Raw genomic sequence first — 15,464 nt, 5'->3', positions numbered from 1 at the left:
CAGATGCTACTAAGCCTTGGTGAAGCTGACCAGCATCTCCAAATATATGACGGTTTTATGGTTTAGACAATGTCTGTCATTAACTTTACTGTAGTATGTGAGGAAAATACAGCCCCAATAAAAAAGGGTAATGTTTTACTGACACTATTAATGATGAGTTTTTATGAGCGGTCCATAGTTCAAATTCAAGAGCCAGTCCATGTTTGGCTTCTTCTGTCCTGCTGCAGCCTATGTATGCTTTCAGACACTTGATCAGTTATTTTGTGCATTACAACACAGATCTTTTTCTATGGTGGAAAATCAGTCTACAATAAATTATGGAAAAAAAAAATCAGACGTTAGTGAGAGTGGTCCTGCTTTTTTTGGAACTACATAAATAAAGGTTGTCTATGCTGGAACCTCTATTGCAAAGGTCTTGCTGTGTGTGAACATATAACAATCATCTTCTGCTTTGGTAACTGGGCCCCGTTGGACTATTTCAGCGTGGTAATGGTGCTGCTCACAATAAAGGTCAATACATTTTCTGGTTGCAGCAGATGCCTGTTTAGCAAGATGAGTGTGAATCCTGCCCCGTCCACCACCGTTGAAGTAGAGCAGATGGTCTTTAACACTGTCCAAATGCCATGCTTTTATTTTTTAAATAAATTTTTCCTGTTTGTATTGGAACAAACAAGAAGCACGATGCAACACACATGAGAAGAAATCATTCTGCACTACAGGAAAAACAACAACAGCATACCGGAATCTGTCTTTACTTATCTGTACTTGTTGCATTCATAGACTGATAGTCCTTAAATCAAATTTCTATTTTATTAAATCTATCACTGTATAGTATATTTCCACAGTATGGTTAGGGATTGGTATAAATAGCAGAGAATTTGTTAAACTCATGTTAGTCCCTTAAATATACCTACTGTGAAAAGTAATACATACTGAGTTTATATGCAAGAGTACATTTTTGCCATATTTGTACTTTAACCTACTACCATATTACACTTCTACTGTAATCAGTGCTTAATAATACAGAATATGATGAGCTTATTCAGTAGATAAAATTCGCTTGACCTATGCAACAATAAAATGGCAACATTCTCTTATCACTGAGACATAAATGTTTCAGTCTCAGTGATAAGAGATCCATTTTACAACAGCCTTTTTGCAAGCTAGTGTTAGTAACTGATATCAGTGAAAGGTTCAACTCTATTTAGGTATACAGTGTTTACCCCTTTCAAATAAAAAACGGCTTTTGAGTAATCCATGTCAAGTGTGCCATTGCTTCTTAATTGCAAGCTACTGATCTGGCTCCTGCTCACAAGAGCATTTAAAGTCTCAGCAGGAGCAAGGATTTACAGAATGAGAAGAATCATGACGTGTTTACGTGTCATTTTTAAGAGTTACTGACTGGGGAAGAAATGCATGGTTGTAAATGAGAAGTTCAGTAGTTCTTATGTTATTTAGAACATCTTAATAGCATGCACGCAGTTGATATGTGGCTTTCACCACTTAAAGTATTTAGAATGTAACTTGGTACTTAGAGAAACTGTTGCTTTTTGTGTTACTTGTTCAGCTTAATTATGTCTTTGCTGGAGATGCTGTACAAGCAACTATTGCTGCAAGGCTGATAAATTATGCCATAATTTTATAACTACATGTGAGACCTGCAAGGGCAGCGGGGCATGATCTGAGTGTAGTGGGTTAGTGAGACTAAACAGAACAGTATCGGCCGCTCACAGATGTGGTGTGATGGATGCTCTGTGTACACTTCCTCGCCCTCGCTTCAGGACAGTGTGTTTGTTTGGTTGTTGATCACACCCCTCAGTCTTTGTACCTAACTGCCCCGCGACACAAAGATATATCACAAGTCCCACACACTGCTATCCGTCATGGGCACTTCCAGTCTCTGTGCTTACTGTGGCTGCTTTTTGTTTTCATGCCATTTCAAGAAACAAGCCAGCGAAAACCTGCAGCTTTTGTTTTATCACTGTAGTTTGGGGTCTTTAATGCAGCAATAGGCCAGGCTGTCAGTCCACTGCTAGAAAAAAGAGATTTAAATGCAATTATCAGCTAATTTACATCAAATAAAGTAAAAAATGAATAAAAGTATTAGTTCATGACACCAATAAAAAAGTCTTGGTTTTCCCTGATTTACCATACAACAGTACAGCACTGGCCTTGACTGTAATTTAGCCTCTGACAAATGAGTGATATAATGATCTGCTGAAATAGAGGGGGATGACATCCTCGTCTGGGCTAAAAGACAGCACTTACTGTAGAACCACAATGAAATAATTAATACAGGTTTTATACCCATTTTTACACCTCCAAATTATGGTTTGCCATATATCTAAGGAGCGGCCGAGCAGAACAACGTCAGCAGAAATTTAATGTACAATAAATCTTGAGTGAGGGAGGGGCCAGCGGTTGCAAATCATATGTGAGGTGAGGGATGACATGACTGTAACCTTTTGCCCTTTGTTCTCATCTGGTGGCACAGAATATGGGAGCACACATCGTACACAAAACCTCTCTTGCGGCGTGTAATATTACACTGTACAGCTGACCTTTGTCTCACTTTAATTTGATCTTATCAACAGGATATACGCACGGATTGTGCTTTTATTTCAATCATATGGCAAGGGATCTAACAGTAGGTGGCACCATATCATAATGCTTCACACAATGCATCACACACGCGCACATGCACACAAACACCCAAAGCCTGAGAAAAATGAGTTACTTTTTACTAGGCTATAATGACACCACATTTGCTCAACTGAATTTTCTCAGCGCAAATAGTCCCACCAACTAGAATATAACCTCTCAAATGATGGCCATGTTGAGTCTGGTTAGTTTTTTTTTCAGTGTCCTCTAGATGGCGCCATGGTCCATGAAAAGAAGAGCCTTTTATTTTTCAAATCATATCACCTTGTAAATGTCAAACAATATTCCTCGATACTAAATTACTATTTTCCCCTTGTGTCACATGTCTGGGTGCTTGATCATCCGCAATAATCTTAACGCCTTAATTATTGCTGTGTGTTTCTATTTGTTTGCATAATTAATGTAATTATGGAGAACACATTTTTATTATTCACCTATTAGCTGTTGCACAGCGAAAGCATACTTTAGGGAGACTGTGGCAAAATGATTCATTTAGAGCACCGCTCACTATCTTTTAGCAGATTTACAGGGGATAATATATTGCAATTGGATTTGCTTCATTTTTTCTTAGCCACGGAAGTCATATGGGTTTGCCTCGCCTTATCATTTATCACTGAAATTTTGTTATGAACTCTAATATTCTCCACAAATGCTACCTCCCACTGCTGTTGGTGCCTGAGGCGTTACGGTTGACCTTGTCCTGAGAAATCGTAGACTTGGCTCCATGACTCCATTAGGGAAGCCCGCCTGCCATAACCTGGGTTTGGGCAGACGGACATACGCAAGTGGAAACTGTGAGGAAATGGACATTCAGAGCAGGGAAACCAGGGAGTCAATTTAGTCACCGTCTACTACCTTTTCGCATGCAAGTACAAAGCAAATCTCACACGTTGGTGTTGACTAGAATCTCTCTCTAAGGAATTCAGGGACAGAACAATTCCTAGCATCTGTTTCCTGTTCACTTGCATGGAGGAAACTGGGTGTAAATCAAACCAAATATAAATAGAATCAGCATTCAATTTACAGGAGGTAAAGTTGGTGACTAGTGGCCTTGGATTTTAGTTCTTTCTGTCACTGATATGTATCTGCCCCTGCTGTCGAAGATGAAAGAAGACACTTTGCTCACTTCGATCCAACACAAGGCATAAATCTGCCTTCTGAACAAATAATATGGAGATAGACCCACAGCCAATATTCTATGAGCATTAAGATATGATTTAATATTCAGAGAGTATTTATTGATCCGTTTTTAACTCTTCAGTTCTTCTCTGCAGTTCATAAAAACAAAATCTGTTAATAGATCATTTATTACAGTAATTGACGTGGGAATTAGAGAATACTGTTTATGGAAAAACATGAGTAGCCAGTGGAGTATTTTGCTAGATATGAATTCTGCAACACTTGTCAAGAGTGAAAATGATAAATGGTTAAAATTGATAGGCTTGTTATTTAGAGTCGTACACATTAATTCTTTGGCTTCTATACTCTGTGAGATATGTACATGCAAAAACAGGAATGAAAACATACGCAGTGATGTCTTGGTATAAAAAATAGCATGAGTCATGAAGTCATGTGATTTCTCTACTGTTTTGTGTTACACACATCATCTTGATTTTTTGGGGTTTAGGGTTTTTACAACTATCACTAAAAAGCATTTTCTGCAAGTATCAAGGCTGAATCTCACCCTAGTTAAGTTTTGCTTGAACCATTTAAGGGTTAAAATGCATTTTCATGTTGCTATGAGCATGAGCAGTACACTAACTTTGCTATTTCATATTTACTGACTTCTCTAGTTTGATACCTTGGGACCATTACAGTCTGCATTGATACTGTCAGACAGGCCTAACAAAGGCTTTTTAAATTGTGGGTTTTCTCCAAATGCTCTGTGGGAGCAATAAATTGTGCAAGACTGTTGCCTTTGCCAATCCTGTTTAAATGAAGAATGGACTGATAGGATTCAAGGTATTTCTGTGAAGGTCAGGACAGAAAATATAGATTGATCCAAGAATGTGAGAGTTTTTGAGTTGTTCAACCCTATTCCTTTTAGTGAAAAAACAAGTCACAAAGTGATTATACTAGGAAACAGTCCATTGCATTGGCCTATTGATGTCCAGAGGAGAGGCGCAGATAGTGCGGTGCAATAAAAACCTTTATTTACAGCTCCTTAGCAGAGAGCAACAGAGGAGTGCTGTGTTTCCCTCTGGCACTAATTGACTGCCTGCAGCAGGAGAAACATAGACTCTCACCCCTCGCTGGCGCACTTCTCTCAGATGTAATAATAACCACTATGCTTTCTCTTAATGCACTTCCAAATTCATTGTCCTTTATAGCTACTGAAAAAGAGTATTCATTTTGATAACTCAGGGACTGTATAATAAAATGAAGATGTGGGCAGTGTGTCGTTCGGCGCTACCCTGCGTGACTTCTCACAGTTTAAATGGTATAAGCTTGCTGTGATCTGTGCAGCTCCAAGGCAGTTGTGTGCGGTCCATTTAGTGCATGCCCCTTTTCCCTGGGTGAGAAATAAAGGAGGGGACAGGTGCAGGAGGCGAGGGAAAAGCATATCTCTCTTCCCCTAATTCTTGTGTACGGGCAACAAACGACCACAAAAGTGCTGCTTTCACAGTTTTCTGTGGCCCGACGTTGAGCTCCCTGCAGAACGAGACAAAGGAATGGCGGGATGATGAAGTCCCGAGCAGTGCAGGGCAGGTGTTTCCTCAGTCTCCTGGGAGCTGGGGAGTACACCTGCCCACTACTAACCCACTGTGATGGATCGATGAAGCAGTAACTGACTCAGCAACTTTAAGAGCTCTACCTGGGATTAGAGCTCAGAGGACCTGATTGAAACACACTGTCATCCCACAAACAATAACACACATCCATCTTGGAGGGCCAGCTCCTCTTCTCTCCCCTGTGCTTTGCTATCACTGAGAATGATTGTACTGTTGATGATGGGAGTTGCAGCGTGCTGGATGAGAGGGGGCAGCTAAATTTCAACAGACATGATGTCTAACGGCACCACTTGGATACAGTAAACAGTATTTGCAACGCTATGAAGTTGCTGAATTATGACCTTTACACATAGTGATTGAATATTGGTTTAGAGTACAGTGTGGCACACATGGATCCGCCCCCACAATATAGAAACCCAAATCAGCGCACACTTTCACATATACACTTATATACATATAAACTTCACAAGCGGTGCACAGATATGCAAACATAATGTATGTGCACTGCCGGCCAGATACACACATTTATGTAATGTTTTGAATTAGATGATACTCCACTTAAAGAAGAATAACCATAAGGTCTCCATGGTCCCAGGAGTCGATGACTAATGTAGTATAATAGCGAGTGCTGGCACGGGTCATTTTGCAAGTCGACCCAAGCAAATCCTCCACGGTCTTTTATGCAGTTAGAGAAATGATTACTATCAATGTGTTTCAACACATTTTTAGGCTTTAAAGAAATCCATTTTGATCATATAATATCCACAATAACATGAGGTGGACCATAATATACAAACTCAACTAAGAGTGCATTTTATTAAAATATGTTACAAAAAAATATTGAAATGATAAACAATACGATTTTCATATCCTTGTTTGTTTGGGGAAAATGTGATACATTTTGTACTTATTTGATCAAATATCATGGGAATAATTATATTAGCAAGAATTGCCTTTATATTTGACCTATTTTAAGTACATTTTTAAAATGCAAGTGTTATTAAATGCAAAATTAAATTGCACAATTCTTGAAATAAATCATGCTTGAAGATAAAATTTAAAGTGATTAAAAAAACATTGCATGCAATGCTTAGACACAACTTTGGAGGGAGCCTTAAGCATGAAGTTGATACTCATCTGATCTAAAGACCCTTCATAAACTTTGCAATGTTCCTTTGTAATGTCGACATCATATTCAAAATACTTAATTTTGTACACTTACATGAAAATTTCCTGTTTTTCTTCATGCTTTTATTACAGTAAAATATTCAGAGCAAAGCCTGCTGATTCAGCAACTTTCTAGTTGCTTACCCTGCAAGGATTAAAATGCAGCAGCACTATTAAAATAATACTTTCCCTGGTGAACAACAGAGTAAATGCTTAGCGTAAGAGTGGATGTTTCATCTGCCGGTGCCATCAGAATATCTGGCTGCACTTTGCTGTAGCCAGCTACGCGTCCTTATCTTGTCCTGTTCTGCTTATCTGGCCTGTGTACAGAGTTGGGTCTGTAATGAGCGTCACGCCTCTACCTCACCCCGTGTGGATGGACCGGCCACTGTCCCACACATCTGTCCACACATGCAATGGGTGGGTGGGTGCGTGTAAGGCTTAATCATGCACACAAACACCTGCGTATCTCTCTCCACATGTATGTACAAAGCTGCGGCAGGGTGGTGTGGTCAAATGCCCAGGTGGCAATGACAGATTTAGAGGATGTTGTGGATGGAAGTGGACAGAGGCTGCCCTGTGGAGGATGTGTGTGACATCTAACATGCAGCGGTGGCGTGGAGTGATGACATCCTCTGTTTAATGACCAGAGTTAACACAGCTCATGTTAAAGTGAGCTGCCTGCCACAGAGAGCTGTAAATCTGCCTGCTATCACGGCTGCCCCACTAATACAGGAAGTATTATCTAATAAGTGCAACAAGGAGGACTAATTTCACTGGAGCTCATACCCCCCACGAGCAGTTTTCAAGTTTCTCGCTGTAGAGCGGCTAACCCAGTTAGAAACTTTCATCACTGGGAAGCAAGTTTGTGTACCGGGACAGGCACTGGCCAGACGTGTTTCTTCCTTTGAGTTGTCTTATGGTTAGGACAATAAAATCAGACATGGTGCCAGACAAATCCCAGATGTCTGGTTGTCCTGCCGGCAGCTGCCTTTGCTCTACCACATTCCTGGGGCATGCTGGAACTCTAAAGGACCTCTGTGTCAGTGCCCCCACTCTGGCCTGCCCTTCAGCCCTGATTTGTGGAGTGCTGGTGTCAAAGGGGACTACTTTGTAGATGGTGTGCTCTGCTTACCTGTTTCCCCACAGCAGAAGCAATAAATGCCACTCTATGACACTCTCTGGACTGTCTCACCCTGACCACTGTGATTCTGTATTGTAGAGACACAAATGCAGAGAATCAAAAGTGAAATAACTCGTCAGTACTTTTCTAACTAAAAAAGCTTATTTGTGCCCGGATTGTAAAAAGGTGGAGATAGCCACTTTCTTTGTGGATGTGGTGTCTGGCATTTATCTACAGCTGTAATGCAATTGTGTTTCAGAGTTTTCCTCCACTGAGCAGGGGGTAATTGCTGACTAGTCTTTTAACCTTATTAAATCATCCAGAGGCAGTGTTGGAGCGAAGATGGAGTTGATGATACTGCACCTCTCGTGCTTTTAGGAAAAGGAAAGATGCTGACTGCACTTCATCCAGGGGATTATACACTGAATTCAAGCAAAGCATACAGCTAATTAGAGGGAAAGGGAGGCACTGTGACAATCACCATGGGATGAACCTCGGGCTGTGATTTTTTTTTTTACACCACTTTTCAATTTTTTTGTGCAAGTTAACTTGCTGGAGTCATTATTGTTACTGTTTCGGTTGTTATTTTTACTACACTGCATTGCATTTGTTGTCATTAAAATTTATACGATCCCTCATGCATAACAATTGTCAGCTTTTATTGCTATATATCCATCGACAGCTATTATTATATCGCTGCATATGTGTGTTCATAAAAACACACATACACAGGTTTGATTGCTCGTGGCCATTTCTCAAAGCCTGACATTCACAATATGACTGCTGAAACTCCAAAGAGGTTTCGGTCTGAGCTTAATTAGATCCTGTGGAGCTAAATCAAATCAGTCTAAACGAGAGCAGAGAGACAAACCTTCCCTATCCAAGCGTGTGTCTGTTGTATACTCTGTGTGATTGCTATCTCAACAGGACTTTGTTTGGAGGATGAGGCAGGGTTCCTTCAAAGCAAAACCACCTCTCTGTCTTTTCTTGTTCACTTCTTCGCCCTCTTCTCCCACCTCTCATGCATCTTTTTCAGTAGTCAAGGAAAGAGCAAGTGCGAAGGAGGGAGAGTTTTCGCCTCTCACTCCTCCCCCTGCTCACACTGCTTAACCTTGACAAGTCAATATGATACAGACGCAATTTGCTTATCTCCTCCTGACATTACCACTGTTCTCCCTGCTGCAGGGGCATAGGGTCTGCTCCATTAGCATAGCTTACAAACACATCACTCTCTCTCCCTGAGGCACCCAGTGCTCATTTACCTATAGCCATACTGTATATGATATCTGAAAAGGCTTAGAAATATCTTCTTGTACCCTGTGTGTTTTCTAATTATGGCTCTAATTGAAATACATTATATTTTTGACAGTTAAACAAACTCTGTGACCAACTAAGGTGACAGTCTTTTTGGCACATCAGTTTCTGTCTCACTTACGATCGCCTTGCCACTGGTCTCCAGAGTGCAAATGTGATGTGCAGATATATACGTATGTGTCAGGCTGGTGAACTGAGGCTCTCAGCATCTGGCGGCTGCTCCCTGGCTAGAGAAACAGTCAGCTTCCTGGTCTCCAGCTGCAGGGTGGCTCTAACCCAGGTCCATTAGTCACCAGACCCTGGACACCTCTCGCTTATCCCACCACATAAGGTGGCGTAATTGATACCCATCAGCCGCAGCTATAATCTCCTTGGTGGGAGGCAGGATGCACACCTCATGTTTGGTTAAGAAGGTGCTGAGCGGGGTCCAGGACTCTGGGTCTGTCTCTTTGCCATCACTCCACTTGAAGGTGAGATGATTTAGGGGCCTGGGAGAAAGTTAATTTCTCTTGATCATTGTGTGCAACCTGGAGCCTTAATGGCGGGCGTAATTAATTCTGCTGATGTTAATCACCAGGGCTGGTCCCCACAATTATCAGCCCTGTGCAGATGGGGCGCGGCGCAGACATGAAAAATTAGGAAAATGAATCTGTAATGGGGTGGCAGATCTAATCTGCGTGAGAGAAAACAAAGTTAGGAAGAGCAAAGAGCCCCAGCATTCCAGGTGAAAGCTACCAATACCGACAAACCTGTGTGGCAGAGCTGAAAAATGTTGCGTGTCCGAAGTGTTTTGTAATTACTGGGGCATTGAATTGTTCTATTGTTAATTCATCACTGCTGCAGAGGTTAAGTTCAACATCTCTTTCCTGGGCTGTGGGTTGGAAAGGAGGGGAAACAGTGGCGGTCACATGCTTCTGGAGTCACTGTAAGGTTAATCAGGTTCCACACTCAGTTGTGTGGGCTTTGCAATCAGCCTCCTTACTCAACACTGTATGTAAGCTAAAGAACAGGCATACATGGAGGGACATGCTCACAAATACTGCCCTCAGTGAAAGTGCATACACACACACACACACACACAGACACACACACACACACACACACAGACACACACACACACACACACACACACACACACTGCTTGTATAAATTAGAATATATGAAGTTTCATAACTTACAAATTCTCCAAAACTAACATATTCTTTGATTAACTCATGACAAATTGATAGGAGTGAAATTTATTTTGAACACACACACACACACACACACACACACACACACACACACACACACACACACACACACACACACACACACACACACACACACACACACACACACACTTGATTGTTTCAATCATGGGCTCTACTGATGGAAGAATTACTAAAGCATTAGTGGTCAAAGGACAGATACTCCCAGAGGACGTTTCCTCTGCCAACGTCAAACAAAATTAAGCAAAATACAACTGATTAATTGAAATTGCAGCGAAGCCATTTTTCAAGCCCTTACTTGGCTCTGGCAGTTGGGCATGCCGTCATTCCTTTTTGGTCAGCTTAATTAGTCTTCTACCTATTTTGTCTTTAATAAGGCATGCCATAGGTTCTCAGAAAATCTAGGATGCTAGAATGAATCATTATTCATCATCACTGTTGTTAGAATCGCGAAAACCGAGTAATAGACTGAACTGCTGGCTATAATTTAGTTAAAGTGTATTATTAATGAGTTGAATAAGCAGATCTGTTACATTGTTGGTCCTCACACAATCACTGCTCTCGTGAAATATCAAACCAATTTAAATATCACACGTAATGGTAAGCTGGAAGAAGTCTATTGGACTACATTAGATTAGAATATTATTCTGATATTACACAAAATATTAAACACTTTTGTATTACACTTCATTCAACATCTTTTAAATGGTAAAACTGGTATGGTAAATATGTTTGCAGTACTGTGGCAAAGTCTTGAATCACCCCTCATTTCTTTATTATTTGCTATGTAAATTGGACACAGGTGCAGTCATTTATTGAAACGTGCAAACATACATGGGAATAGAGAATAAAAGTCAACAACAGAGCTCTAATAATTCTAAAAGACTTAAAAGTCAATATTTACTTTGACCCCTTTTATTGTTCAATACAGTGTGAAGCCTCTTAGAAAAGCTTCTAGTAATCTCTTGATGTAGTTGTCAGGAATAGCTCACCAGGCTTCCTGAGGGACATTCAAAGGCCTTCTTTGGATGTTGGCTGTATTTTGTTCAATTCTCTGTTAAGATGATTGCACACTGCTCTTGGGGGGGGGGGGGGGGGGGGGGGCAATCCATGACTGATAGAGATCTTCTGTGTGCTTTTTCATCCAGGTATGCTTTTGATACATTTGCACTCTGTTTGTGATTATTGTCATACTGAAAAATGAAGCTGTTTCTAGTCAGATGCTTTCCAGATGATAGTTAGCTGTAGACATTTGGATTCGTCACTCCATTAGACCTGTTGCCACTGTCTTTCAGTACAGTTCTTGTGCAATTTGCCATACCGAGGAATTTTCTCACTCTTTCCCTTCCTTAAGAGTGGCTTCTCAAACTGAAGGGGCAGATGCATCTCAGGTCCAGATTTTCATTGGACTTTTTCCTAATTCTCAAGGGCGTGACTTTCAAAAGACTGTTCCTCTGTAACTTTTTAGGCCTGTCACTTTTTTTGCCCTCCACTTGTAATAAATATTTGTGAATAATCTTGTTGCTGCAGAAATACTATTTTTGCCTGTCAGAGCCTGTGTTATCAGTGTTGGCATTTTTCGTTCAAGTAAAAAATGGAAATAAATGATGTATGTTTGCAACAGGCTGCTAGTAACAAAGTGCCTAAAGATACCATTTAAACTTGTTTTTTTGTTAAGTTGTCTGTTATATGTAGACACAACACAGATTAGTACCTTGTGTTAGGTGACTTTTTATGCTTTAATGATTCATAGGTCAGTGGTAAGTGGCTTTACAAACAAAAAAACGTTCCTTTGAAAATGGTAAGGTAAGATGACTGTACAGAAAATGAGTGAAAAAGCAGCCAATGTCCAAAGCTGTGAAAGACCTGAAACTACTGCTCAAGACTACTACTTTAAAAATTACAAGAAATTCTGCCTCCTTGGAAACAAAACTTAAAAAATGGGAGGTGGCTCAAGACTTTTGAAAATTATTGCAGTTATAATTACAGCTGTGATCAATACAAACACATTGACGATACTGTATTACCCTTAAAGTTTTTCCCCCCCCCAATGTGCATCAAAAGTCAAAGACTCATTTTCTTGTAATTACTCACAGGGGGGGGGGGAAATGCAATTCTTGAGGTGAACCTACACAAACAATAATAGATGGACCAGCTGGCTGTTCATTGTTCTGTGGTCAGACATTTCACAGCGGTGGTGACCAGGTGTTTTCACAGGGCACAGCCACACAGCATCACAGCAAGGGGAAGGACATGAAGAGCATTTAAAGGAGCCATGCAAAGGTCTCAGATCAAAGAGACGACACATAATGTATTGTGCCGCACTACCCAGACTGAAAACAATAACATGTTTTTGCGCAATCACTGGATAGCTTTTGCAAACTGGAAAACTTCCTGTCCTTGAAGCGCGGAGATAATTCCCTCACACGCATAGTTTTTCTGAAAGTGCATGCAGAATTCCTCTGTGAGGGCGCAGTGATGGAGATGAGTATAGTCATAATTCCAGAGGATTATATGCTAATGTAGTATTACCTGTTTGTGTGGGAAAATTGCATCGTGCTTATTAATGTGATGCCAGAGCTCAGAGAAGCTACTTGGCAGATGTCCTCATCGGCGCTCAGATGCCCTCCAAGGATTTACATTTTTATTACAACATGAGAGGAAAACCAAAATAATAAAACACCACAAATGCACACACCAAACACACGACTTGAAGGATTTAATTGAATGTATTCAAATGTGATTCATTGAACAATTACACTCTCATTCAGCAAGCACATAGTGCAATTGTTTTGCCTATACTGGGCTCTCCTCCCCTATTCTCACCCTCCTGCTAACACTCCCACTCCCTTTAAATTAGAAATCGGACTGGCCTTTGCAAGAGACACTGAGGGGGAATCAATACGTGCATTAATTACAGCAATTCATTACCCAAATAAACATGGGACTCAACCTTTGCTGGATACAAATTCGGGGGACGTTAAGTGTTTGGCTGGAGACAAAGGCCTGGAATCCCTATTGCATTAATCTGAGGGATCAAAGTCCGCTGAGTGCCAGGGCTTCTCCTGGGAGTGTCCAGCCTGGGATCAATCCCTGTGCACAAGCAGTGAGTTATGGCTACTGAATACAAAGGTGGTCATGTGACATGGCACGGACACTGCTCTGCTGCTGCCGTGGTGTGTTCTCTCTGTCTTTCTCTCTCGCTCTCTCTCTGGCACTTAATGGAAAGTCCTGCTGGCCCACAATGCAATAGGCAAGCAGGGCAGGCTCCTGTTCCCCAGATCACGAGCCTTCCTGCTTATTCTAAGGTTGGGTCTCTTGCATATAGGCCCTCAGAGACTCCTGAAGGCTCGTGGCAGAGGACGAAGGTAAAGGACATCCCTCTCCCTCACTGTCATCTCTACAGAGTGTGCCTATTTGTGAATTATATCTCCAATGGTGGCCATAATAAAACATGATAATGATGGATCACACCAATAAATTACTGTTGAGTGGATTGTTAGGTCAGATGTGGAAGTGTGTGTGTGAGCTGCTGCAAATGTTTGATAGCCCTGAGCACCCAGGAAACTATGAATACCCCTCCAGCAAGGTAAACGCACACAGGCAAAAAAAAAAGCAAACAATAGCAAGTACAAGCTGTGTGTCTTTAAATATTGAGGAACATGCAGTGTTTTTAAACAGCTGTTGCACAAGTCCTTAATCCTAAATTTACTATATGTAGCATGCAATATGTTTTTTTTTTAAAACAAATTGCATACTGCAGTACTGCAGTTTTCACCTTTTATGCAAAGGGCACTCTTCAAAATTTCATCCCTGTTTGCGCACCTCTGCTAATTTTTAACCATAATCTTTTATAACTTCCAAAAAGTTTAGAACTTTTGAAAACAGAAAAGTTCCTGAAACCTTAGCCATGCTAATAAAGCATCCGAGTCTCAAAACATTCAGCAAAAAAAAAAAAATTGCATACCAATACTCCTGGAATACCTAGTAGATGATAACGAACTGCGAAAGACGCTTTTCTGGGTCAAGTCAAGCTACAACAAATAACAATCCTCCAAAAAACAAAATACACCTAGAAACACAGGAATGGATCCTGTATGACGAGTGGAAAATATAATAATAATGCCAAGCAATTAAATAAGAGATAATGCAGCTCCTACAGGATTTTGAAGGATGAGTATTCCTCTGTAGCAGACTTCATGGGCTTGACCCTGCAACTGCACTGTGCACATCTGGGACTAAAATGTTACAGATGTAGTCTGTGTCTCTTTTTGCCATCATAAATATTGGCCCAGTTTATAAAAGCTTGGTGAGCTTTAATAATGAGCTCATGCCAGATGAACTCACAGGGCACAGAGTTTCGGGCTCATCTGACCTGCTTGTTTAATGTGGACTGACATTTTGTTGGCTTGAAAGTTTTCAGGAACCCTAAGAAGATATCTGACCTGACCTACTTTTCATCTACTCCACGTCTGCCCTCTCAACACACAACTTTAAGAACTCTGAGGTCATCTCTGTACTCTGTGTAGAGATTTTTCTTTGAGAAAGGCTGCTCCCGCTATAATTCATACAAATGCAAGGTTGTGAATAATTAGTAGCCTTTATTTATAGTGAATATGTGAACACCGGTAAAGCTTTAAACCATTCACTTACAGCTTTCAACGCTTAAAAGCTAAAAGGTGATTAGTTTTTCATAAAAGTCCATTTGAGTTGGCCAACATCCAAAAGTGTTACTAATTAAAAATCAATCTGCGGGCCATTAGCGCGAAGGTGTGTCCCAAGGTTGTGTGTATCAGAGGATCATTTGTAATGAGGATAGCTTTGGATCTGGAGAAGGGAGAGAAGGAGGGATGGGAGCGAGGCGAGGCACAGATCTGAGATAATCTGGGGACCTGCTGTTGCCCAACTTAACAATTGATACTATGTGTAAAGATGCTGAACTTGTAGTCTTCACTAATTGATCCACTTACCCTCATCGGGAGAAAGCAGAGAAATAAATGTGGGTGTTCATTGCATGCGAGAGACTCCATAGATAACTATTAAAGCTGGATTTGTTGCCCTGATTCTGATGGCTATGGAAGGGATTGCAGAGCAGGAAGGCATTTGTCTGCTTTAGCAGGAGTGCTGTTGGATGTTTATGTGATAAATGTTAGCTAACTCAGACCAGCACCTTGGGAGCAGCAACCTGGAGCCTAGGACTCTGGAACTTATTAAAGTTGCAGGGGTGTATTTCATAGCGGCTTTCTAAATTCTGCC

The sequence above is a fragment of the Rhamphochromis sp. 'chilingali' genome, assembly GCF_963969265.1.
Source record: "Rhamphochromis sp. 'chilingali' genome assembly, chromosome: 14".
NCBI classification, from domain to species: domain Eukaryota; kingdom Metazoa; phylum Chordata; class Actinopteri; order Cichliformes; family Cichlidae; genus Rhamphochromis; species Rhamphochromis sp. 'chilingali'.
This window is presented reverse-complemented; position numbering follows the sequence as displayed.